Source organism: Aythya ferina (assembly GCF_964211825.1).
Source record: "Aythya ferina genome assembly, chromosome: 1".
NCBI classification, from domain to species: domain Eukaryota; kingdom Metazoa; phylum Chordata; class Aves; order Anseriformes; family Anatidae; genus Aythya; species Aythya ferina.
In genome coordinates, this window is record NC_140296.1 from 101887168 (window position 1) to 101912260 (window position 25093).

At 41.8% G+C, this 25093-nt stretch overlaps 1 protein-coding gene across 4 annotated transcripts in view; it reads right to left on the reverse strand.

The window, feature by feature from the left end:
* The window catches only part of APP (amyloid beta precursor protein), a 213164-nt gene that overhangs the window by 149157 nt on the left and 38914 nt on the right, over window positions 1-25093 (reverse strand). The window lies entirely within an intron of this gene.

Consider the following 25093-nt stretch of genomic DNA (forward strand, 5'->3'; position numbering starts at 1 on the left):
GCTGCTTAGACTTGCTTAAGCTGAAGATCACCTGAACAGGTGCTTCATGGTTGACTAAAATACCCCCTCCTTCATGTCCAAGATATCACTGTCCTTCCAAAACTCCACATATTGGTCCTAAACTTCATACATCTAGAATTAACAGCATGCCTTTGTGTTTCTCTTAATCATTTTAACCAACATCATACTCTGTCCCACTGCAGTCTGCGTAATATTTTATTCAATAAGTTATATTTAGGTTTTTATCACCAGTACAAATGCCTTTCCAACTTTACTAAACGGCTGAGATCAAAATCCAGTCTGTTCTTTATAATGTAATACTCTTTCAACACCCGCAGCCATGCCACCAGCAAACAGGATGACTGATTTATTGGGAAGCCACAGCTTTGATCAAACTACATACTTGCCTTTTTCATCTACCTCAGTCCTTTAAACATAGACACCTTTTTTAATTATTATTTTACTGTCAGTAACAGCTCCTCTGGCCTCTTTTGCCAATTTTCTGGACAAGTCTTAGCCGCTGATCTTTTGTGCATACCCACCTCGCAGTCACCTTGTACAGAGAGCATCTCTAGGAGCTTTTCAGCTCATGAGAAGCACATTACCTCTAGCAATGCTGAGGTTCATGCTGTGGAGGGTTTTCAGAGCAGGCAAACTAGATTCCTAATGGATAAAACCAAAGCAGAGGATGTACTCCAGAAGCACATCAAACACCTTCCCAGCCATTAATGGATGTTACTCCATACAACCAAAGCAAAACCTGCAAAATGTGCTCAGTGTGACGCTCAGCCCCAGCTGCTTCACTCCACGCTCCCAACTCTCCCCATACCACCCTATTTGCTACCATAGCCTATGGCTTGTACTTTTGATTTTTCCCATCAGCTGTCTGCCAGCCCTAACATCAGACTCAGAAGGGACTAACTTTCCTTCACCTTTCCTCAAGCAGTCTTGACCAATTTCCGAGTATGTCTAATCTGAGGATTTGGGCAGACTGAAAACTCAGCCCACTCATACCTACCAACGGAGAAGGAAAATACAAACAACCCTGAGGAAAAGCAGCTAACTGGAAGATTTTTTTGGGGCCATCTGCAAGAAAAAGAATATAATCCCAACTGAAGAGAGCTAGGTCAAGATGGGTGACTTCTGCAAGTCCAAAACCAATGCTTGGAAAATCACCGTAAGAACCTCTGCAGCCCTCACTGAGAAGAAAGGATTATCACACAAAACAAGGCCAGGCACAATAGCAATGCTGAAGAAAATACCAGTTAGAGAAAGAAACACAGTACCTAAAAACTGTACTTTATGCTGAGAAGACTGAATGCCAGCCTTGCCTGTACTACAAAACAGCACTATTTAATCAGATACTTATCAGACGTACGCACATCACAGGAGTTATCTGAAATGTTTTTTCCACGTTAGCCCCCTCAGCTCACTACGATGGAGGTGTCACGTGCAGTCTTCTACCCTAACCCAGCACGCTAGACTTCAGATGAAGCCCACAGAGTAGAACTGAAAACTTACAGAAAAGTCTCCCCAAGTTCAGAAGGTTTGGCTTTGCTTGGTTCTCTTGTTTGCTCTGCAGCAGGTGACCACCCGCATTACAAACAAAACATTCCCGATACACTTTTAGAAAGCAGCTCCAGAAGATCGTACTGCTCCCCCTGTGCTTCACATACTGGATTCTGAACAGAAACAGCAAGGTTGCAAATTAAATGAAAGCTCCCCTGTCCTCTTCAACCTCATTATCTTTTGCCTTCGCCTCCCCACTTCCACCAGACAGGTCTGCACATGCTTGTGCTGGACTCTTGTTCCAGCACTGCAAGAACGGATTAGGATTTCACCACGGTGGGAAATTTCACACCTCAACTGCTGTGAAAACATTACACTGCAAGGCACCATGGCTAGCTCAAGAGATAATGAGGAAGATAAAATCGAAAGATCTGCTTTTCTTCGGACACCACCTTTATCATCATCATCACCCTACAGTCTCCCAAGTTTGTACCTCCCCAGATGCTGCACTAATTACAGCCCACAGGCACGTAACATCGGATGCTGGCACAAACCACGTGCGTGATACAGCACACGGTGTCACTGACACATTCTCACGAGGGCCATTTGAACGTTTCTCAGGGTTAAGTGTCCCTGTGCCCCTCGTCACGTATGAGGAAGTAAATCTCTTAAATTAGAAAAAAAAAAGTCAAAACAGCTGGACCAGAATGTGAAAAGAAACGACATTAAGAAAAAACTCTAAATAGTTTGTGTACCCACAGAACGTGTACAAAGCTTTAAAATGACTGGAAACTGAATCCTGACACTTGAGAACAAAGACACATGTAGCTGCTTTCCTGAGGTGAATTGCTAATGAGTAAGGCTTAACTATCACTGCAGAGTCTTACACCATCTTAAACAGCAAGGCTGGCTGGGGGAGGAATTAACGTACTATTTTTATTTTCACTAGGTCCCCGAACCATCATTTTAACTATTGGTTTGTACAGCAGACCAAATTCTAAGGAGTTAACAGTTTGTCCAAAGGACTCAAGGAAGAAGAAATACAAAGAAGCCTCTTCTTCTGCTCCTACATCAGTTACCTAATTCCTAATTTCCTTTGACGGTTCACACAAAGCTCTGTCCACCCTTCACATGAGAAAACAGGCTTTGAGTGTCATTATCAATAGGTTAACGCCAGTAATTGGCATGCACTGACGAAAGTTCCCCTAACTAGACTTATGTAAGACACTTGCTCTGAATTGAAGTGGGACCTACTTAGTGGCATAGAAAAACGGGATTCATATTTATTTATAGTGTCCCTAATGAGCCATTGTTCCCTCTAGACAGTCAGAGTGGGTAGCTTTAGAAAATTACAGGACATCGAAAGCTTCCAACTTGATCACAACTTGTTGCACAGCCATTCCTTCAACACATTTTAAAAGTGGTGGAAGGAAGAGGTCAACAATCTAAAATTTTTAACTGGCAATGGAAATGTACAGTTAGATCATTACTTATGTCAATTTTCATCAGTAAATTTCCTTAAATTAACTTCAGAAGCAAAACAAACAAACGCTTCTGCACTCAGCCTCTTCAAACTTTAAGGTGACACAGAGAGGTTACGTTCACCACTCTGAAGTCTGATGACGTTTGGATTTAGAAGTAAAATGTGAGTGTCCTTCAATAAAAGGAGTTTTGATCACACAAAGGTATTGATGATACAGTTGTGACAGTGTTATAATAACCTCATTGAATACGTGTTATTCAACAGATTTGGTATCTTAAAACAGATGGGGAAGAGGAAAAAAGTGAAGAAATTGGGAGGTGGAGGAGATGATTTTAGTAACGAAGCAGTTTCATTCAGCCATATCTGCTTGGCAGAAGTGAACAAACTCCATTTAGCTTGGTGCAGCCTTGAAGTAATACTTGAGCATAATCATACGAGACAGTCATCTCTGACACTAAAAGACATTTCTATTCAAAAGCAGAGGATTTCATCTCTTGGTATTATTCATTACCTCCCTCATCTCTAAAGTAATTGTGACCATTCAGAGTATTGTTTCTTTTATCAAATTATTCCATTAAATTATTGAAAGGTTTACAATGTTAGCTGATTAGGATTTTAGTGGAGCCATTTCTTTTTTATTTATTTTTTAATTATGCAACTAAGATAACAATAACTGTAGAAATCACTACATATAAATCTTGAATTGCTATCATAACATGTATAGTTGGAATTACCATTACAGATTTATTCTGAGATCTGCATGAGCTTAAGGATCTTTTCCTACATATTTCAAAAGCAAAATCATCACAGGGGAGAGAGCAGAATTCAGTTTTAGTCTCAAATGCCTTGAGTTACTTCATGATCCTCCATCATGAGTATGCTCCATCAATGACAACACTTAAACTGAAAACATATGGGCACACACTTGCACATAAACACATGCACACACACTCTTTGTAAAAACAAGGTGGTATTACACATTAATGTGAACAGAAAAAAAACAACAGTATGTTAGACTAACAAATTTAAAGTAAAGTTTAATTAGTAACTGGTATCCATCTTCACCAACAGCTTAAGACTGCAGAGAACCATGGCAAGAGGCAAAAATAATTGTTTAAGGTGCAAAACTATCATATTGTAATCACTTGCCATTAATTAATCATTTCAGTATTTTTCTCTGAAGTGTATCCCACATCAATTTGAATTTTGACTCCTTCAAATCAGAAATGTTTATTAGTCTGCCACAACTTGCCACCAATCATCAGTCAAAAGTAGATACATTTTCTTATTATCATTTCCTTTTATTTTTTTTTCCCCAAATCCTTCAGTTGTTTGCTGTACCTGCACATAGTACCTTGGCTTAAATTACACCACACATTTACTTTCTAGATCTGCCTTTTACTCTGTGTGACAACACCTGACGCAGCAGGACGTTGAAGTCAACGTGCGATGAGCAGACACGCCACGCTCATTTGCAAGAGTTTGGCACGCTCAGAGGAAGCACATGACAATTATTTCCGTGCGTCCAGTATTTCTGCAAGCTTTCCAGTCTACAGCTTCTGAAACATCAACTTCGCAGGTTCCCAACTGTCCCAGACCAACAGCAACAGCAGCGGCATCACATGAGCAGCGATTACACAAGCACAGCCAAACCGGAATGAAATACAGGTTGTGAGACTGAGAGCAGGGTATCTGCACGACAGGCAGCTGCACAGATTCAAGTTACTACGCCTCTCAGGTCAAAATATTCTAGTTTATTACTGTTGTTTTTTTTACAACTGCTTTTCTACATTACTATGGAGGGTCTTGGTATAGGGTAATTTTGGATTTCTATCAATTAATACCTAAACCCAGGCTCAGGCCTTCAGCAGCAAGAGGCTTTGAAGACTCAGCTTTTCTGTTCTGCTGTTCACTTTTTGTATTTTCTGCTGCATAGTTATGTAACTTGAAGGTTGAAAAAAATGTCAAAGCTAAAAACCTCCATGAGAAAAAGAACATGGGCCTCACAAACTGCTGTGGAAAGACCTTCTCTTGAACTCCTTGAAAAAATAAGGAAGAAAAAAAGCTAATTTATTGAACATGTTGGTACCAGATGTAACTACAAGGACTTACTACCTTTATGCTCCTACTCATTTCAGCCAGCTATCCTACTTTTTCCCTGTTTGGTCAGCAATTGTGGCCCCGGTTATGATTTTTAAGCCATGCTTTCAGTGCATCTGCTCTAGCCCTACCTCTTGATTAGACCTGTAGACTTGCCAGGTGAACCGATGGTCACTGTAACCACAAAGCACAGTGAATCCATCAGCTCTGCAGTCCTCCCACATGGACACTGAATTGTCACAGACACAGGCATAATCCCTGTCCTGAACTGCCAGGAGGGGATGATGCCAAGCAAGGTTTTGAAAGATTTCAGCAGGCTGACACCAAGGCCCTGCTATGTGTGGTCAAGTTGACTACTCCGGGCAGCCCCCGAGGGCCAAAATCTGCAGGCAGCAGCTGTTGTGTTTCATGGGAAATGAACCGTACGTTGCCATGCTTGCTCATTTCACAGTCACCACCTCCTTGTCTTTTTTGCTTTTCCTCAAAGCGGTGTTATGCAGAAACAGTGCTGTTCTCGTCCCAGCGAGCCTATCCTCACGGAAGGTTATGAAATCTGAACTCTCATTGCCGAGTAAAAGCAGGAATGGTTGCCCTGCCAGTAGCACTGCACACGCTGTGGTACTGCCGTGGTTGCACAGCAAACACACTGTATAACACAGGCCTGTGGCCCCAGCAGCCACTTGGCCGAGGATCTTCACCTCTCCAGCCCAGCACACTTCTGCAAGTCAACACTGAATGAAGCCTTGCGTTTTCTGCCAGGTCTCTGCCGGTTCAGCTCCGCTCCCTCATACCTGACCGCACTCTGCCTCAGCTTTCTCAGCCACACGGATGGTTCCTCAAAGAAGCAAAACTGTATGGCTGTCGAGTATCCCAGTTTTTCATGCTATTCTGTGGCCCAAGGAAGCCCTTCGCTTGCTTGATGAGGTTGAGAAAAGGAAAAGCAAATAAACACAGAACCAGTTGTACTGGTGCAGTTTCTAAAGCATCTTTTAAACCTCTTCATTTTTTTCTCCAAGTATGCAAATCCAGTGACTGTCATTACTGACCCTATCTTAAAGAGGAAAAAGGAAAAAAAAAAAAAAGGAGGGGGGTAGATATGTGTGTGTGTGTGTTTTGGGCGTGGAGAGGGTAGATGACAAACCTTTCAGGCATTATCCAGAAGCTGGGAGAGGAGATGGGGGCAAAGAAGGGAAAGAGGATGACGTCTCTGCTGATTCACTCTTGGTCATGAAAACATGCCTTCACTGCTTTTCTCTGTGAGCAGGGTTTATATAAGATCTTGTATAGTATCCCAAGCTCTTTTGGTACTGAGAGTGGTAAAAAGCCATGAGCTGTTTTTAGTTCACTGGCCACTTGGGTTGGTTTGCCTGCAAGCAGCTTCATAGGTACATGAACCCTTCTCCTAAAAATCCCCAATGTGTTTTTAACTGAATTTTCACAGAAGACTGCCACTTATCTTATAATTAAAGCATTCAAAAAACCTGCCAGACTTGAGGTAGTGTGCTCAACCTTAATTCACACACAGGGCTGCATGCTTTAGCAGAGGCTTAATTGCATGCTCCCACACTGTCTTCCTCTGAGCGCTTCCTCTGCACAGGGAAAGCAGAAGCATATGGGAGCAGAAACAAGCCTGCCTGGTCAACCCCTCACCGCCTTTCAAGTCCTTGATGTTGCAACACAAATATGTTTGCATGCAATAAGAAAACCAAACCAAAACTCATAGCCCTGCCAGAAATTCTGTGTACCGCGCCAGGTCTGCAAAGCCTCTCCTGTATAATTATGGAGGAGATCCAGCTGGTCAAACTACAAAACCTCAGAGCAAACAGGGTTAGACTCATGGCCTCTTGTAAGCTGTTTGCCCATCCACCTTCAGCACTTACTCTCATTTAAATGCGACAAACACCTCTATGTCTCTGCATTGAGAAACCTTTATTCAGACAGAGGTGCCAGAGCCCGCTTTGCCAGGCCACCTGAAGCCCGTTCTGTGTTACTCTGCTCAAGCACAAACAGAAATGGTGACTACACCTGCCTGTTACTCTACAGCATCACTAGAAGCAATAGTTTTGTTTTTCAGCCTTTTTGGTCTTGAAATTTAATCTCTGCAGGAGTAAGGTTAAGTATCAGAGCTGTGAGGCAGTAGCATACCTCACTTATCAGAGTATTTTCATCTCCAGGTCACACATCATGTACAAAGGATAAGGACTGCTTTTGACCATGACATGGGTCACAGCAAACCCCCCAAGAGGGGAAACCTGGCAGCCAGTAGTTCCAAAGCCAAAAAATCTCCTTCTTCAGGCACAAGACAAACTTTCATCCTCCCCATTACCTCTTTAAGGGTTGCGAGGAGCACAGCACCACCATGTAAAGCAAGGTGGGACAGTACAAGCAGCTAGAGAGCCTGGGTCTGGTTTCTGGGATTCTCCTACAGGCTGCCATCGCTCCCATAGCACATGTCAGTGGGAAGAAGGCAATGCATAGTGCCTTTTCTTTCAAAAAAGAAAAAATAAAAAGAGGCAAAAAGTCAGTCCAACCTTTCTATTTTGTTATACTATCATCATGAAGATGGAACAACACTATTTCATCTCATGTATGATATGTTTCAGAAAGGAACGGTAGGGAAGGAGTCAGACCTTCTGCCCGAAGACAGGGTGGTATTCTGAAAGCACTCAGTTAAGCAATTTATTAGCACTGTGGAAGTCACCACCAGTAGAAAGCCAGTTTCCTTCTCTCCTGCATTAAAAAAAAATAATAAATCTTCAATATTAACAGGCTGCAACCCATTTTGTATCACCAAATTAACTACCCGGACTAGTTTCACAAGCTTCATCCGAAGAAACCGCATATCTTTTTGTCAGATGGGAACATACATGGCTATAGTTGATTGGGTTGTTAATTCTGTGTGTTGAGTATGCTATAGGATATGACAAACCCAAGCAGCAGCTATGAAAATATACTTGAGAAAAAAATATAATTGTTCTCTGTTGAACTCCAACGGGTTCCATTGCTTACAAAACGACCTACTTTATGTCATCGGTGTCCTTGGGGCCATGCAAGAACTGTCACAAAGTAGCAGGCCTGGGAACTCATTTCTAATAATCTAATTAATTTATGCATTCTTGAGTTTACTGCGGAACTAGCCAACGGGTGATTTATTAAACTAAGAGCCTCGATTCAGTTGTTTGCATGCCCCAAGAGACAAACAAGGATGTGATTTCCCTTTTTATGAAATCAACTTCAGGGCCTACTATGAAGAATATGAAGTAGTAATGTAATGGCACATTCTGAAATACTGGTTATACTCCATCATTCAGAACACAAGAAAACCATGCATTCAGCTTGGCTTAATTCTGCAATGAAAGGAACAGAGAAAAAGGTAGGGAAATTTGCAACCTAGAAACTATCAAGCTACCTGATAGGCTAAAATACACTTTACCTTAAAAAACTGATAAGTTAAAAACGAAGAATGAAGACATCGTAAGTACATCAACAGAAAACACTCGGTAATGTTTCTTGCTTGTAAACTGCTCTCTTAAAACACCAGCATGGAAAAGACCATGACTGAAGATAAATTAGGCATTTATTACCTCTGTTACCAATACTAACTGTATTTCAGATTAAATGAAGTTTACCATCAATGCTCATCTTATCAAAACTGATGCTGTGTGCTTCCGAAGCCCTACCTATTCAAGGGAACTGCAATCTGGAGCAGCCACCAACACAGAAGTTCATTCACTGTTTGCATTTCACAGGTGTCAGTTTAAATAGGGTACACCATAAAATGAGAATGCTCCAAAAAATGTGTACAACAAATTCTGGTATCACAGTATGCCCTGTCACAGTTTGAAAGTAGAATAAGCTGATTCAGCTTGGACTTATTTAGGATTTCGTTTTATAATATCTACCTATCCCCCATTTAAAAAACAAAACAAAACAAAACAAAAAACACTGAGATACATACTATTGGAAACACTTTAGGAGTCTGGAAATTACATGTAGGAGACTAGAAAGCTTCCACATCACTTGCCTCCTTTTTCCCCTTCTTCTTCCTCCCTTTCCCCCCCTTTAATTACTGTTATTTTCTGTGAACTTCTACTAACCAATTTCTATTGAGTTAGGGAAAACAGAAAAAAAAAAAAAAAAGGAAACCAATAATCCAAAGAAATGCTCAGTTTCTAAAACAAGTATACTAAAAAATCTGAATTTTGAAAATTTTCAAAGTTCTTCCCCAAAACAGTGATGAACTTTGTTTAAGAAAAATAAAACGGATGCTAAAAACAATGTTATAAACATTGCTTGGATTTCAGCAGAAATTCATTTCATGTGTTTTTGTTGCCAAAGGAAAAAAAAAAAAAAAGTAGTACAGGGAATAGCTCTGTAGGGAAAGCAATGGAGGCCTCAGCAGGTCACATGGAGAAGGCAATTTGCTAAGGAAGCAACTTGTATGTAACATGGTGTAATTTCTGATGCATGTGTAACAGCAACTATTGCTCATACCTTTGATGAAGCTCACAAGGCATTATTGAAAGCTAATGTCTGATGGGATATTAAGATATCATCATTAACTATCGAAGTATTATGGCTTCCCAGATCATTCAATATTCACTTTTATTCAAAAATTGCACTTACTATTTCTCTCATTCTGCTTCATGACATTTCAAATCTCCCGGGGAACAGGGTAGAGGAAAAAGGGTATGTAGAAATATGTAACAGCTGCCACCTGCAAATGTCTTTGCAACAAACCTTGTAGATTTGTTCATGAAACATGTAAAAATTTGGATTTATGAGTAAACCAATTTGCTCCTTTATTTCCAGTTGCTGAATCAGACTGAAAACCCGCTAATCCTAATTTCCTCCTGATTACCGTAGTTACTAAAGAAATAAAACAGCATCCTGAACCCATGAATGACATCCTGTGGGTATTTAACAGAAGAAGCTCTGAGCCATCTTTGTTTCAAGAAGAAAGGCTGTCAGCCAGTGCCTCTCCCCATCAAGCTGCACCCTGGACTCCAAAGGTGACTGACTGCCAGTTTGACAGCAAAGCAAGAAATGAGGTGGTCATCACCTGAGTATGGTATTTTACCATAACATAAAACCTCACCATTTCTTTTTCTACAACAGACATCCAAGGAGGTTACTGTTTGTATACCTGCCACACTTCACCAGCAAAGTTCTTGTTGTACAAAACCTAGATAAGAGTCAGAGTGAGGTAAGTTGTGTCATACTTGAGATACCCTCTCAGAAATGAAATTCTGATACCATACTCAAATAAGCAAATGAATCTTGCAGAGCCTGCAGCCCTCACTCACAAATTATGGATTTGAAATTAAAACCAGAAGGAAGATGACAACTGACACAACAACTGATATTCTCAGCTGCACTACCATTACCTCCAAGGGGCAGTTCCCCCACATCAAGTAAAGCATAGCATGAAAATACAGCAGTAAAGAAGTACTCATTTAACTAACATCAAGGCTACAGAACAGTTTGTTCCACTCATGCTGACACTGCTGCAAAAAAGGTGACTATGCACAGAAAAAGACTGGAGAGAAGACAGTTCTGAAAGCAAGCTCCACGTTCATTCATCTGCTCAAGAAACAGGACAGTGAAGAAAAGTCCTGAGTCTGGAATTCAAAACGGCACACTTTGGTGTACTCCCGTCTCTGAAGCAGCAAGAAAGGATGTATCATGGACACAGTAAGAAACTTCACAAGAATGTTGCAGAAAAGTCTTACTAAAAGTATGCTGATAGTATTTGGTTATGATACTTGGCATACAATCAAATAGTAAGTTATTCGGACATTCTTGCTTCTTTCCAAATTTTAAGAGATGTTTAATAAAATTGAGATAATTTCTATAGAAAAGGTAGACAATAAAGAGCTCTCTCATCACTGTTTATGCTACTTCAACACATACCTCCTCAAGTATCAAAGAAACATAATATTCACAAAATGCTTCTGTAACTGCTTTTTAAATGATGACAGTGCCAGGTTCACTTTTGTGACTACAATAAAAACAGCCAGCTAGCTTTTATTTCTTCAGACGTTAAGAGTGCAGACTCTGCTTTTACCTGTTTTGGATTAAAAATCATAAAATTAGCACCCCTGCAGTTCAACAAAGGCATCCTTACATTAAACGTTAGTGGTAACTAAGAGGAAAAAAATACAACTACAACGGAATTTTTACAGAAAAATAATTTTGCCTCTCAACTACACATACTTCATCTGTGAACTTGTTAAAATACGTTTTTTCCTTCTCTTTTCAAAGGGGCTTCAACCTTTGACTATACTTGAAATACTGTTAAAAACAGAGCAAATACAAAGTGATTTCAGATATTGCTTGTCCTCCTGTAAAAATACAGTCCCTACTTTCCTTTAAATGCAGCATTCATACAGTTCCAAATCAAGCCGCTTTACGGTAAAACTTATAGCAAAACTTGTACTGGCAGCGGGGGCAGCAGCAGTCCCCGCGTGCCGGGTGAAGCCTGGTCAGCATCAGGATAAAGGCAGCAGCGTGAGGGGCACCGAGGAGCGGAGGCAAGTTCAAGGCCTCACAGCACGCGCAGCTCCAGGACCCGCGCCGTGAAGAAATGGCAGAAGCTGAAGTTGGAGGTGTCTCCCTCCTCAGGGAACAGGGGCTCCATCTGCACTCCAGGCCCCATCCACAGAGAAGTTTGCTGGCTCCCCAGGGCTCAGATCAGGGCAGTTACCAGGAAGCTTTCGAGCATAATACAGCCCTCAGACTAGTGCCCACTCCTCCTCTTCCAAGTGGGTACGAAAAACATGGCTACAGGTAGCCCGAGGTCTGTAACAAGGCGTTTCAGGGCCCTGGGGGAGACAACAGAAGGACTCAGGAGCACAGACAGTGTTTTCCTCAATCCTCCCAGTAATCAGGAGAGACAGGGAACAAAACAGGTGAGCTCAGGTCATCAGTGCCTGGCTCCAAGACTGGTACTTCCACCAGAATTTTGGGTTTGATAATCATGGAAGAGTCTTCAAGGTCTTTGGGGGCCTGATGGGACCCACCTGCCTTGATGTGAGAGACATTTCCTGGCTTGTAACCTGCAAGACTTACCAAAAGGACCTTAAACTAGGACTGATCAGGGAGGGGGACGGCATTATGAACACTGAGGTTCAGCCAAGGGTTGGTGCAGCCCTGTCTGAGGGAGGTAAGGCTAATGGGAGCATCTCTGCTGCTCTGGGGAGCACTGTGTGTTCAAGAGCACATCCCAAATGCTTGTACACCAACGCTGGCACACAGCGTGAGTAACAAACGGGATGAACTGTAAGCTTTGGCCCACTCCCAGAGCTACAATATCATTGGTGTTAGTGAGGCTTGGTGGGACGAGTCCCACAGCCGGAGTGCTGTCGGCTGTTCAGTAGGGACAGGCAGGGCAGGCGTTGCACTGTAGGTAAGGGAGGGATCAGACCTTATGGACATTGCTGTTAGGGATGATGCAGTAGAGAGCCTCTGGGGGAGGATTAAGGGGACAGATAGCAAAGCAGATGCTGTTGTGGGTGTCTACTATCAACCACCCACCCAGGATGATGGCACGAATGAGCTATTCTACAAGCAGTTGGGGAAATCTTGGGACAGGCTTCACAGCTGGAGCAAGTCTCGCTGCTCACAGGCTCCACATCATTCATACAGCACAGGAGATGTTGGGGCTCAAGCTTTCAAGCCACTTCTTCCCTCATAGCTAAATGCAGAAATGAACATTGCTGTAGAGCAATGGACATCGTAGATCCAACATGGAGAAAAGTCCCCACAGAAGCTGCTCTAGCTCAGCACACAAACACTGAGTCTAGATGCGCATCAAGTTCCCCCCAGTCACTGGGTTGTCTATAGGCATCTGTACATGTACATTTAACAGAAGCAATTTGGGAGCACGTAAAATCACAGAACAAAGTGTCTTAGCCCTCCACCCCCCACCAAAAAAGCAGCTAAACATTTTCTTGACAGCAGTCTTCCTCCTGCAGTCTGTTGTCATGCAGATGGCAACGCATTTTTTGAGGCCTTATATCACATGTTCTGCTGAAGTCAATGGGAACCCTGACACCAACTTTGCTAACAGAAGGACTGAGTCCATCAACTCCACAAAATCCAGGAGAAAGAAAAAAAGATACTCCTCCCCCCTCCTCTAAAAAAAAAAAAAAAATCAAAAGGATTAGGTTGGTTGCCAAATGGAGAAACTATAGAAGCACTTCACATTGCTCCAAATTCAATTGACCACAGCAATATTAATCCCTAGGGAAGAAAACTGCCACGGCATAACAAGAAGGCAAATCACATCCAATAAAACTTAGACAAAAATACACATAAGACCTTATTCTCTAGCACCATTAAGATGTGGATTTCCAAGTTCTCAAAGGCAGGACCCACCTCAGCCAGGGCAAGTATCATCAAAGATTCTCAGTCCATTCACTGTATGAATCAGCCTTTCAACGTGAGACACACACAAAAAAGATGTCTACTTAAAATGAGTAACTGCATAACAGGTTGCTGTCAGCCCGACACAGCTACTTGACAAGCTCCGATTACTACCTTGGGTGAATTACTCTGTTAGCAAAAATCTGAACTATGCCAGCTCAGTACAGCAGTCTCAAAATACCATACAAAATCGACTTCACTCTACCTCCAATCACATGCGTGTGTCAGGGAGAGAAAGGGTGCATGTCTGTAAAGATGTCCCTCATTTTCACCACAATCAGCACCAACTCCTCTCCAGAGATCTCTGAACTTCACACACCTCAAGCTTTTAGCACACTTTGATCTAGAAGAAGAAACAGCCAAAGTCTACAGCAGGATTTCATTTCTGCTGAAGCTTCACCCCATTCTCACTGAGGCACAATCTCCAAAGAAAGTCTACTCTCCTTTCTTCTTGTTGATTGAGGCACCTAATTAACATGATGGGTGTGGCTGTATCCAACTAGACACGTTCAAAGTGTCTCAAGAACAGGACATTGTGGGTAGGAAAACCAGCAAAGGCTTCAAGGAAAAAATAATAAGAAAGGGGCTTTACATATAATTTTACAAGTACTATCAAACTCAGCCTTTGGCATCAAACTCAACTTGACTATCATCAGAAATGTTTAATACAACAGTATGTGACAGATTAGCACTCTGAATAGTACCAAGCAGAAAAACTTATTTTTTTATATTAATTACTTCATGAACCAGTGCTTTTGGAGTCATCATGAGGCCAGTAATCCCCATTCAGGTGGCAGTAATACAATCAAATCATTTCTGTTCTTGTGATCTCCTCCAATTTACTAATTCTTCAAAATCCTCGAAGAAATTAATATTAAAAGGAAGTACAATAATTTACCATATATTTCTTCATTTACTTGCTTTGCAGTAAGAGCAGCATATAATACATTAAATTTAAAAGGATCTTTGTAGCTCTTTTTCCAACAGTAACTACATTCATTGAGTCGGACTACAGTTAATAAATAAATAAATGAATCATTTGACCATGCCAAGCAAGTACTTCTTGATGCAATGGCTTTTTCAAACTGTCAAAGAAAGAATAAATAAATAAATAAAACTTTGCACCTCATATTGCTTTTGCTTATCCTTGGAGAGATTACTTCCTGCCTTGCAGAGCCACACCTGCTGTTCTGGAAATTTTCAAGTGAAAAAAGTAGATCAAAGCTTTAACTGCTCTTATCTTCAGGATTATGTTATCATGCAATCTCCTTTATTACTACGTGCTGTGGCTTAACAGTTTCTGTTGTTTAGCAGGGTAACTGTTTTAGAGATAAGCTTTAATTTGTTTAGTACTCATGAAAGTGAGACATTATACTGAAGTGAAGCTATTGCTCCAAATACTAATCTAGGCAACAAAGTCAATGCAAGGATTTGCAAAGACTTCAAATAACTTTATCAAACTTTTAGTGCAGTGTGAGCAGCTTTGTATCGAGCTATCAGTGCAGCCCTGCAAGTCAGGTTGACCCTCCAACACCTTGTAAGACAGCCCAGTGCTTACCCTACAAGCAATTCTTCACCATGGCTACACTGTGCAATAAATAAATACTTCCCATTAACTTGGAAATGCCAAATCCACTGCTGCATTAAGCTTATGATAGGATTTTTGTTTGCTAGATGATTGCGACAGAGAACCTTCATCCTGGAGAGCAGCAGGTGAGGTCGATGCTCCGGAGCACAGCCAGAACGCGTGCACAGCTCTGGGTGGGTGAGCAGCAGCAGCAGCAGCAGCTACATGGAGCTCTGCAACCCTGCCTGAGCAAGAGCAGCGGGGAAACCAGAAGCAGGCAGGACTCTGCCTTTGAGGTAGAGGTCCACAGCCGCCTTCTAAAAATACTGCCAGCAGGAAGAAGCGTTTAGTAGATGACTTAAGAACACCAAATTTCAGGTCAGATCACCTCTGTGAGGTTACTGTATGACACTGAATTTATCCGTCTTTCATGCACTTGTCAATTCCCCCTTGTCCTTCCTTTGCTGTCATCATCCTGTCTAAAAATGTCAGCCTTGTTCACAATTCTTTATCTTCACCTGCTTTCTTTCCTCTCCTTTCCTGCACAGATTTGGGTATTTTGAATTTAATTCCTCTCCACTTACCTTGCTGCTGCTGCTGCCCTAAATTAAATTACAGAGCCACATTTGCATCTCTGATTAGAATGTGACCTGCTCTTCGTTATAGGTTTGACTTAACATCTGTCTTCAAAACCTAATAAAATCAAAGTTCTCCCCATTTAAATTGTTTTGTCCATTGCAGAGAAACCTTGCTGGGGAAAGTCAGTGACTAACTGGCCATGCTTCTGAAAACACACAGGACCAAGAGGCAGAAAGTCGTAGTGCATTCAGAAATACCTTAAAAGTTTCTTCTTCAAAGACTGTTCAAGGACTGTAGCAAAACCAGACCTGCGACCAGCTGTTAGATGAAGGAAGAGTTGTGCTCTCCCCATGTTAACACTCCAACTCACCTGAACCTCTGTGAGCTGGTTCAGAGAGGAAGAAGGATCCTTTTTTATTTTGTTTGTTTGCGGGGGTTAGCTTCGTGCGAGTTCAGTTCCCTAAACTTCCTCATCACAAAATGAGACATATGCTGAAATCTGGCAGAGCAGACATGAGGAGGAGGAGGGGAACAAAACCGATTCTTTCTGCAGCAGCACGTACCACTTAGGCTCAACTGCTCTACAGCAGCACTCCTAACTGTTAGTTTTGTAAGAAACTCTAAAATTAGCTCGTGCAATCTGACTGTCTCATGGGAGAGACTGTTTGTTCTTTCCACAGATCTTAAGCTACAAGAGCTGAAGATGCCATAATTGGAAGTATGTGAAAGTGGGGATGTTTGGGAACTTTGAATTTGGCTGCAAGAGAATTTTGGGTCCTCTACTCTGCTCCAAACTGCAAACCAGAGTGGTGCTCTTGCATGAAACGTCTGAGATAGAGGAATGAAACAGTGGTGGTAAAACATCACACTGCTGCTCAGCTTAGCAGCTCTGATCTGTACTGCCACTAAAACCTTAAAAAACAATCTTTCAGTTTTGAGCAAGTAATTACAGATTGGCACACCCACTGATGTGTTCTCAGCAACAGCTCCAAGGGAGAGTTTCAATGAGAAACTCCTCTAAAACACTAAGAAACATACACATATCAGTTCATACAGGATTTAAAGTTTAGCTTTTATAAGATCCAACTTCTCTTACGTCTCTGGATAGAAGCATAAATGTAATTCCTGCTTCTTGCAAGGCTCTTTGTTTTCTTCCTCTTAGATGGAGTCTACAAACTTGCCAAGCCGTGTGGGAACTTGGACAAGCAACGTGAGCTGCAACAGTTCACAGATGTTTAAAAAGAAATACTCATCAAAAACAAACTCAGATTTACAATGTTTTTAAAGCCTGTAACTGGCTCAAACAAGGTAAAGCAAAAAATACTATAAAGGGTCTTGATAATGCATCAAAAAATGGTGCTTTCCATGTGCAACTCAGAAGTCTAACTTGCCAAGAAGCCATTTATTGGCCAAACTGTGGTCATGCAGCTTTGACAGAGCTTCATTCACAGAATAAGTGGAGTAAGTTATGAACGAAGGAAATCAGGTGCTTTATAAAAGCTTAATTTTCACTGTTCTTCAAGACAACATACAACAGAAAAGGAAGCAAATAAATTTCATTTCACTAGATTATAAAACTGTTCTATATTCTTAAAAACATTACAGTTTATTCAAGCAGTTGCAAATGGACATCTTGTATACAATTCATTTTCCATTGGATCAATGATTTTCTCACCCACAATAATACTTACAGAAAGAAAAACTAAGCTGGCAAGAGAAAAGCTTCTATGAGATTGTATTTCCCTATATCCCGATTAACAGTATTCCTTTTAATATTCATACCCAGATAAAAGAATAGTTTTAAGCATGCTATGTACAAGTAACTGTGGTTTATTTATTTGCGTGTAACAACTACCAGCACCCACAAAATACAAAGCTGATGTTTTCACAAGATGCTGTACTGTATCTTTTAAACACTACACAACATTCTTCTAGCTAAGATAGAAACTCATACGAAAGAGAAGGACAATCCGATGGTTGGACCAGGTGATCTTGCAGGTCTTTTCCAACCTCAGTGATTCCATGATTCCCCTTCCTTAGCAAGGTTTCATCCTAGGATCCTGTAACAATTTGGAATTGCCTTAGGGACTTTAAACCCAATACTCTTGTTTTAGTCTCAACATTAAGCTGGGGTGAGAAGAACTCTGAAAGATCTAAGAGGAAGCCCTTCCTTTTCAAACCTTTTCATTAGCAATTTGCTGTAACATCCCTTGAGTGAAATTCTCACCCTACTCATGTCAAAAGTGAAAATTAACAGCTGAAATCCTGCTCAAACTATCTAAAACCACACTATGTACATATAAAAGGAAAAGGTGGATGATGAAGTCAGTAATTAGCCAGATACTCAGAAACCTCTCTCCATGATTGTATATTATAATTAATCCACAGCCATCTAGAATTGAGAGTATTATTTTCTATAACTAGCACACATCTATCAACACAGATTATCAGTGGGATTTTTGATTAATAGAGGCATACAGCATTTGGAAGATTAAAGCAGGCATTCTGTACTACATAATATCTTAATTGGATAGAGAATAACCGGATGATAATGTCAGAGCATGGATTAGAAGTGGTAGTAATAAACTGCTTAGTGAAAAAAAATGCAGTGTCCCAGAAATCAAAAATATTTCCCTATCCAGCCTTGGGTATTGTCCTATGAATGCAAGCAAGCACCACCTTCCCGACAGGTTCAAAGCTGAAGAGCAAGAGAAATCACCTTTCCCTTTTTTATGTTTGGCTGCAGAACTGACAACTGAAAATGTGTATAAAGCATCTTCCCTTTTACTTGCAAATACAGACTTCTGAACAGAAACCTACTCCGTGCTACCAATCTAAACAGATCAGCCTGCTACCCATGAACTTTATATGTACTACTGCAAATAAGTAAACAGATCTCTAGTTAATATTTCTAATTTCCAAATATTTCAAAACATATGGACAAAGGGTAAAACACAGAAAAAAAGAAAAACAAAAAAAAAAGTTTAAAATAAGGAAAAGGAAGAAGCTCTCCCAAAAGGGAGCACCACTGCTACTGCAGGACAAAGCTATCATGAGATATTAAGATACATCAAAGGAAAGCTGCAGGACCCTCCACAAGAGAAGAGGATGGCCCCCAAAATAAAGGCTGCCTCTTAAGGCATTTGTGTAGACATAAACAGAGACCCGAAAGAACTGAAGCCCTTCAACACCCAAACCAACCAAACAAAAGAAAAACAACAGCCCAAAAAAACCCATGCCCAGACACAGCTCCTACAAACAACCTCAAGAAGGACTCACACTTGCACCCGTCCATCTACGAGGCCGACTCGCAGAAGCCATTTCCCTGATTTCAGTGCCTTTAATTGGACACAGACCTGAGGTTGCCAAGGCATGGCTCCTGCCTCACTCCATCTCTTCTCCATTTATTGCTAACACTTCTCCACGAGCCAGCAATAACACAGGAGCTGGATCAAGGAGCTGACCTCCTTCTGAAAACATCCCCCCAAGAATAAAAACTGCATCACAGTGGAAATTGCCAGGAATTAAGGATGACCCAGGATGACCTTTAGGAAAGTGGGATAGATCTGTATCAGGCTGAAGTGTCCACACAACCGTGGTCTGAAAAGGTGGAGGAAAAGAATAGAGGTATGGACATTTCCTCAAAAGGGCTGAAATATAACAGTAATATATTTTCTTCACTTCAGACAATTTTTCCACTCTGTCTCTCAGACTTTTAACATTATCTGTTGAAGGAACAGCTGCTACAAGCCCATCTTAGAGTCACATAGGGTAGGACGTAGGGGGAGATGAATCTTTAAAGAAAAGAGTAGAAAGAAAAGAGTAGACAACGTAGTAAGATATCTTCCTCCCTACGTAAGGAAGAATAAACCAATGGTGAAATGCAGCAGATCAAAAAAGAAAAGCAGAAAAGTACAGATCAACTGCGTTGTTCCCATCAGGACATGGGCAGCAGATGACACCCAGTGCCACGCAGCCCTCCGGGAAGTTTCTTGAGGTTCTTGGGCCAAGAGCTGGTCTAAACAAGCTTCGTTCCCCTCCCTAGGTGTGGCAAGAGACTTGTCCAAGTGTGTCCCTTCGTAACCTCACAGAGCAAACCACAGGCACAGCACACTGAAAACAATATTTTACATTTTCTTCTTGTCTTTTACATCTTCAATTTAATAAATGCCTTCCGACATCTGACCACATGCTGAGTGGCTGTCTGCTAGGTGAAGGCTAAGCTGAAAAAGGCAGCAGGACTCCCTTTGTGGACACATGTGGGCACTGTACCTGCGTGGCGTTGAGGACAGCCATCTCAGCTCACTCCCGACACAAACACTACGCTGACAGACCCTGGCCATTAAGCAGTGCCATTCATCTCAACTATCACATCTGTGAAATTCAAAACTAATCTAGGGGAAAATACAGCATAGCTGCTTCATTAAACACTGCAGTACAGATTTACCTAAATATATATTTATACAGGCAATCCTCTTCCATCTTCGTTCCTTTCCTCCCCCAGCCTTACAGCAGAACCAGCTTTCCCTCCCCAAGAGAAACATGTTTCTTCAAAAGGATTTGAAAAAAATTATAAAAGAAATAGAACATACTGAGATTCTGATGTTTTTAATCTAATTTATCTTCAGGACATACAAAGAAGTCTGCATGGGGAAAAAAGGAACAGGGAGCTCTTCGTTATTAACAAAATAAAAGAAGGCAGCATCTTGCAGCACATATGCACAAAGTTTCATTAGTCACTTGATCTGAAATATATTTAAATGGTAGACTACAGCATCTGGGCTAAAGGCTCCTACTTTCTCAAGAAAGTTACACTGTGAACATGCTAAGGCTTAGCTGTAGGGTAAAGATCATCTGTAGTAGAACCTGCATTTCCATAATGTTAAGTTTTCATTGAAGCAAGTGATGTGTAAGCGCTAGCAGAAAAAGTAAATTAACTCCATTTTTCCTGTGGACCAAAAGCTAAGTTAAAAAAAAAAAAAAAAAAGACCTCAATAATCAATGCAAGGAGTGCCAAGATACTGTTCACCCAATCTTTTAAGCATGACTGTGCACATCTTAGAATATACCAACACACGTGTGCCTTGAAAATGTCATTTGTTTTAAGGACGGTCTGTGCTGCCAAAAACCTGTATATTCCCCAATGTTTTTCATCAAATGGATCATTTTCCTCAGAGCAAAATGTATGGCTTTTTAAACTGAATTCAGAGGAGTGCAGGTTTAAAATTCAGTTTCGTCTCCAATGCAGTGGCTATTTGGTTTGAGAAACTAGAAAGAGCAGATTATGCAGCCTAGATAAAAGCAACAATTCATATTAGGGTGCAAATAGCAAGATAACCATTATCAAAGGAGCAAGGCCATTTTCATTGCATTTCAAATATTCTTCCCAGAAGAAAAGCCTAATTTTAAATTTATTTATTAAAAATCATCAGCATTCCTGGCAGCCCTACAACCCCTTTAACAAAGCTGCAGCTCTCAGGGGGGGAGCTGCTGCCACCAGTGCTGCCTGCCTGATTTTGGGACATGGGGTGCCCAGGGCAACAAGACCAGAAGGATTCTCTGATCCCCCAGTGGTGTGGGGTCAAACAAACAAAATGAAGGTGGGGCAGCAAGTCGGATGTGATGGTGGACTCTCTGGCCAACCCATGGATGAATGGACTTGAGGACTACCTCAAGGCAGGAGGTTGTAGGGCGAATCAATGCCTTCTTACCATCACATCCCAAGTTGTGCTGGAGCTGGTAAGGAAGTTGCTTTGGGTTTCAGCAGCTACTTACCTAAGTATGTGGCATAAACAGAGATTTGAGCAAATAACACCAACACCTTTCTGGAAGCATTATGATTAGAGATTACATATGCCAACACTGTTTTGTCAACAGCTGTAATGACTTATCTGTTACCTGAAGTTACCCTACTGTTTTCTGCTCCTCCACCTAGCACCAAGAAATGGCCGCAGCATAGCAATGTGCACTTGTAATTCATTGGGTTTTTATTTCTGGGGAGGACTTCTATAAGGAATGCACATCCATTGCAAGACACCGATGGATCTCAGTGATGTGTAAGGTGGAAGTGGGTACGTCACAACCTCACAGACGAACGGAGTCAGGTGCGCTCTGAGGGCAGGGGTAACGCTGACCAAAGCCAACCCCGACTCTCTGCCTCTGAAAGCTGCTCTAAGCACCTAGCCAAGGATCTGGCAGCAAGCCAGTAGCTGGCTATGAGGCACGCCTAGATCTCCAAGCTCCCAGGTTTATACTCCATCCCTTCAACAGCGCAAACACTATCCAAAGCCAAACGACTTTTACTGTGTTTGGGGTTTGCTTTCGAAAGTACAATTTTCAGAACAGTTCCTTTCCATTCTGTTCAATTCCGTGCACGCTTTAAGTGGAAATAAGCACCTCCAAATTAAACTAAGTGTGTGGGGGGGAGACACATATTAGGCAACATGAATTTTCTGCCAGCTGTGAGTGTTGATTTTACAACTCATTTTGGACACCGAGTTCAGCACAGACAAGCAAAATAATGTCAGCCCTTCAAGCAACTTATATAATGTATCCTAATTACTAGATATAAAATTCAACACATAGTAGCTGTTTAAAATTGCAAATATAATACCACACACACCAACATTTTCCATTTGAACACTCACTCCATTTAAATGGGGAACCGAACACACCTAAATTAACTTCCTACTCCTCACATTCATGCGGCTACGAAAACATGTACTTTGCCAAGAGGCAGGTTCCAGCTTGGCTTTGTGCAAACTGGTTAGCAAAATAAGCAGCTGCTTGGCCTTCCGTGTGAGCACAGCCTGCTCCAAAATGCACCTTCCTTCAGCAGTAGCGTGCCACGTCGGAGCTGCTGCCACCTTCCACTTGAACGTCTCTGGGTATAGACACCAAGATTGCTCCACAAAACAAAAAGCAAAATCCAGGAGCAGCGGTCCCCACATTTCAGGGCATCAGCTAACCTGTAATCAGTGGCTGTTGGGAAGAAACTTTCCCCGGGGGGCTAGTTATCCAGTAATTGCAGATGGCAGGGTTTTTCCAACATCCCTCTGAAACAGCTGGTACTGCAGTGTCAGCAACAGGACTAGATTGACCGATGGCTTGATTTGAAATGTCAGCTAGAATACTCACAACAAGTTAATGATTTTGGCACGTACACAGGTGTAACCACTCCATTTACATTAATGCACCCTGAATAAACATTGTTCTACTGCCTGCAGCACTTACACTTGACAGCTGTATGCAATTCAGGCCTATGCCATTTTACTTTTCAATAAGGGTACAAATTGCAATAATGGGTACAAATAGGATGCTATTGCATGCTATTTACTGCGATATTAAAAGATACCATAAGTTAAATTCTACTTCTCTAGACAGTGCCTAGTTCTATCCAGAAACATTTGATTTTGCTATATTTAAAAAAAGAGAGAGGCAACCAGCTTAGGATGCTAACTCCTTAATAAACGAGTACATTTTATTTAGTTTGCCCTACCTTAAAAACATGTAAGATTGTATAGATCTGAAACCAGAAAAGATCAGTGTGCCCTGCTTCCAGAACCACTTCTTGTTAGATCAGGAGCAGTTTAACTGAACTCAAGGAAATTCAAAGCTTGCACTCAAGGATCTTCCATTTCCTTTCAAGTAAGTTTGAGTTTTTGAGCTTTGTCATATTCAAACTGTGGGATGTGTTGCCCAAATACAAATCCAGACAGTTCCTGTGCTGCGCTGAGCTCCCACTCAAAAGCAGAAGAGAAGCAACAACAAGTGACATACGTCTTTAAGACACGTAGGTGGTTCTGCCTATTACTTGTTCCTCCCTTTCTGCCCCTGCAATGCTCCTCTGCTGTTACTTCCTGCATCAAGGCTTCAAAAATCCTCCTACGCTGCCAGCGGACAATCTCAAGGGAAACATGCAAGGCTACCTGTTACACCTTCTCTAGAGGAGAAATCTAAGCCTTCTGTACTCCAAACATGTTCCAGCCTTGCATTGTGAAGAAAAGCTCTTTTTAAAATCATTTATAAGGAGACAGGGGAGTGCATCCACTTTTGTAATTTTTGCTGGGAGGGGAGATTTGTTTATTTACTTATTTATGGAAGAAAACAAAGCCAGAGACTACCTGGAGTACCATTTTGGATTAACACTGACTGAACAGGAGTTTCCTGAAACTACTAACTTAGTATTATTTTAGAGCCAAGGAGCTCATACAGCAAGAACTCTGCTGTACTTGTTCACTAGGTTTCTGCCCAGCTACCTCCTCTAGGTACGTCCTTTCTGGTCTTTCCGTGGTGTAGGAGGACCTGGGTGTACAGGTTACCTCTACAGGGTCTACTACAGGAGAGCATCATCTGTTGCATTAGAGCCCCAGTAATAATGAAATGACTGGCACAAAGCTACACAGGGTACCTGCAACAAAAACCAAGTAGAACAGCAAGACGGACAGAAGAGATTTCTCATTGGAGATGCAGGGGGAAATCTCGCCCCCAGATCCCTGTCATTTCAATGCTCAGCTCAGAATTGGGGGGCAGGGGGAAGGGGGAACAGCACCCCAGCAGAGCAGTGTCAGTAGCTGCTGCTCCCGCAGGACTGAGGAATGAAGGAAGCTGCCATGGTGTCAGGCAGTGTGACGAACAGATTCAGGCAGATTACCTGTCTGCTTCATTAGCAGAACAGATAAACTCAGCCTCTGCCTGCACTGAAAAAAAACACACCTCAAGAAGCAGCAGTCAGCCTTCTGGAGAAGGAGGCTGCATGGAGAAGAAAAAAGGAAGGAAGGGAAAGGTTGCATTTGGCAAAACTAAGAAGAAAGAAGATTTTAGCCACATATTATCCTGATGCAAAAGGTACCACATCTCAATCTTGATGTCTCTTGCTTCCTGCTAACAGGAAAATGCAAATTTGCTCCACTCCCTGGGCCCAACAGCAGGTGCTATCTCCACAGCCAATGTAAACAGCAAAAGGCAAGAGGAAAACCACCTCACTCATTACCCCCAGGATACAAAGCGTATTTGGAGCATCAAGCAACAAAGGGTTCTCCACAGCTGAGAAGCCAGCCTGACTTGCGTGTACTAGCACTACTCTCCAAATTATTTTATTTGGTAGAAGAAGGTGCTTGAATCTGATTTTTCCATTCTTCTTGTCAAGTCATGGGAAAGTTAGACAAAAGCAGGCAGTAATGCCCTTTCCTGGCCATACCAAAAGCCCACCTTGCTACAGAAATGGCCAGAGGGACGAGGGGAAGCACGGCAGACTATTGGACAGAGCTGTACAAAGCCAGGAGCTTCTGCCCACTCTGCAGGGCTGGATCAATTTTGACTTGACTTTTATCTCATCGGCAGATCTGACCTTCATAATATTTGTTATTAATTTGTGCATTTGTTACCAGCATTGGAAAAGCAGGGACTTGCATGATTCCTCCCCACCC